The sequence below is a fragment of the Gossypium arboreum genome, chromosome 6, assembly GCF_025698485.1.
Source record: "Gossypium arboreum isolate Shixiya-1 chromosome 6, ASM2569848v2, whole genome shotgun sequence".
In the NCBI taxonomy this organism is placed as follows: Eukaryota; Viridiplantae; Streptophyta; class Magnoliopsida; order Malvales; family Malvaceae; genus Gossypium; species Gossypium arboreum.
In genome coordinates, this window is record NC_069075.1 from 99,366,727 (window position 1) to 99,369,763 (window position 3,037).

Sequence of the window (3,037 nt, forward strand, 5' to 3'; positions counted from 1 at the left end):
TTGGGTAGTTTATTTTGGAGAATGGCCGAGCAAAATGTGTTCAGTTCCACATGCGACACCTCGTCCAACTTTCACTTATTTCCTAAAAGCTCCTTTAAAAATTTCATTGCGTTTGGCATCTGTGATAGAGCTTCAATAAACAGTAAGTTAATATGTAATTTTTTTAAGAGTTTAAGGAATTTACCGAATTGTTCATCTGAGTGGTCTTTCCTTGTTGCGTTGGGGTATGGCACACGATGTTTATATTCGGTAGTCACTGGTTTGTTTTTATTAGATTCTACCTCACCTTGACCTTTGCTTACTACAGTTTCTTGCCTCGGTTTTGGTCTAGGCTCAACGACTCCTTCGTTATCTTGAATATTAATTGCGTTGGGCTGTTCCCTTGGGTTGGGTTCAGTATTACTTGGCAAGCTACCTTGTGGTCGTTCGGAGATTAGTTTGGAAAGCTGGCCTATCTGAGTCTCGAGCCCTTGGATCGACACTTGTTGATTCTTAAGTGCTATCACGGTGTTCTGAAGACGGGTTTCTGACGCTGATATGAACTTTGAGAGCATCTCTTCAAGATTTGGCTTTTTTTCCTGTTGGTAGAGTGGTTGTTGGTAGCCTGGAGGATGTTGTGGTCTTTGATTTCCTTGACCGCCCCACGAGAAATTGAGGTGGTTCCTCCAACCTGCATTATAAGTGTTACTATATGGATTATTTTGAGGTCGAGGATTCTTACCCATGTAATTTAACTGCTCGTTATCCATGTTGTGGCCATAAGGTTGGTATTCCGAATGGTTTGTTCCACCGCTACTTGCTTCGCACTGCATTACTGGGTGAACCTGCGAAGAATTAAGAAAACCATCAATCTTTTTTTTTCAGAGTTCTACCTTATTAGAGAGCATGGTGACCGAATTGATGTTATAAATGCTAGCTGTTTTCATTGGCTTTGTCCTCATGACTTGCCACTGATAGTTATTCAGTGACATCTCCTCTATAAACTCATAGGCATCTTTTGGTGTTTTATTGTTGATGGTTCCGCTAGCAGCTGCATCAACCATTTACCGAGTCGAAAGATTCAGACCATTGTGGAATGTTTGTACTTGGAGCCAAAGCGGTAACCCATGGTGAGGGCACCTTCTCAGAAGGTCCTTGTATCTCTCCCATGCATCGTAGAGTGTTTCTAAATCCATCTTCACAAAAGAAGAGATATCATTACGTAATTTAGCAGTTTTATCCGGCAAAAAATATTTTAGTAAAAATTTTTCGGTCATTTGTTCCCAAGTAGTAATTGATCCTCGTGGTAACGAGTTCAACCACTGTTTAGCTTTGTTCCTCAATAAAAAGGGAAATAACCAAAGACGAATGGCATCATCAGAAATGCCATTGATTTTCAATGTATCGTAAAATTCTAAAAAGTTTGCTAAGTGAGCGTTGGGATGTTCATCCTGCAAACCATCAAACTGAACAAATTGCTGTATCATCTTAATAGTGTTAGGTTTTAATTCAAAAGTATTTGCAGTTACAGCAGGTCTAACTATGCTAGATTCAGTTCCTATTAAAGAAGGTTTAGCATAATCATACATAGTGCGTGGAGCAGGATTTTGATTAACCGCAATTGCAGGAGGTAGTTGATTGCCTTGGTTTTCATCCATCTCTTTGGTTGGGGGTTGAGTATCGTCTTCTTGCTCGTTCTCTATGTATCTTAAGCTTCACCTTATTTCTCCTTGGTTTCTACGAACTGTGCGATCGTTTGTTCGTCAAAAAGTCGTGGCCCTGACGGGTTTCTTCTAGTCATAAACTATGAAAACCTGCCAAGAGAAAGAAAGAGTAGGTTAATAAATAATAATAATAATTAAATTAAATTAAATTGCAAGAAAAATTAATGGCTAAAGTAATAAAAATTGAGTGTTCCTAATATCTTAGTTCCCCAGAAACGGTGCCAAAAACTTGATCTCGATATTTCGTGATAGGTTTTAAATATTGATAATTACTCGTTCTTAAACTAACTATTATCGCAATGTAGGCAAGTGTACCTATCGAACAGTAGAATAGTTTTAGCAAAACCGGATTGTCAAACCCAAAGGAACTAAAAATACTAGTAATGACTGTCTTTTTATTACCTAGCCTAGGAATAAAGAGGTTTTGTTTTATTTAACTAATTATATAAACTAAGAACGCACAGAGAAAAGAATTGAGGAATTGCTTTTGGAAAAATCGATTGACTTAAGACAATACCTAAGGAAAAATCCACCTAGACTTTACTTGTTATTCTGGCTCCGAATCGGACGATTTATTCATTCAACTTGTTCCGTAGAGATCCCTAAGTTATGTTATTATCCCTATTCAAGACTAATAATTTCTAATCCTTAGATTGAATAACTGAGACTTTTCTCTAATTAACACTCTAGGGTTGCATTAACTCGATCTATAGATCCCCTTATTAGGTTTCACCCTAATCCAGAAAAATCTTGTCACCCTATGTCTAGGCGCACAATCAACTCTGCTTAATTAGAATAAATGTACTCTTAGCCAGGGTCTATTCCTCCTCTGAATAAGAGCTTATCTTGAATCAGTATCCTGGGATATCAAAACAAGAATTAAGAACACATAATTAATAACAAGTTAAATATTTATCATACAATTCAGAAAATAATAACAAGATTCGTCTTAGGTTTCATTCCCCTTAGGTATTTAGGAGATTTAGTTCATAACTAAATAAGAAAACATCTCAGAATAATAAAGAATACAAAACATAAAGAAAACCCAAAACTCCTGAAGAGGAATTGAGGAGAGATCTTCAGTCTTGATGATGAATCTGGCTTTTGAGAAGAATCAATCGGCTTCCTTAGAGTAATTCCTTACCCCCTATTCTCCATCTCCTTTTCTTCCTCCTCTAGGTGTATTTATAGGCTTTGGAATGCCTAAAAGCCCTCAAAATTAGCCTTTTCTGAATTGGACTCAACTTGGACTCAACAGGGACACGCCTGTGGCACACGTCTGTGTTCGATTACTTCAGGCGATGTTCGAGCCTACCAAATTGACACGGCTGTGT

General features: G+C 37.6%; 1 non-coding gene across 1 annotated transcript; it reads left to right on the forward strand.

Moving 5' to 3' along the window:
- Positions 1–1,101: 1,101 nt before the first annotated feature.
- On the forward strand, positions 1,102–1,208 carry LOC128294310 (small nucleolar RNA R71). The gene has a single exon (XR_008284623.1). It is a non-coding gene; the product is annotated as a small nucleolar RNA R71 (small nucleolar RNA).
- The last annotated feature ends 1,829 nt before the right edge of the window (positions 1,209–3,037 follow it).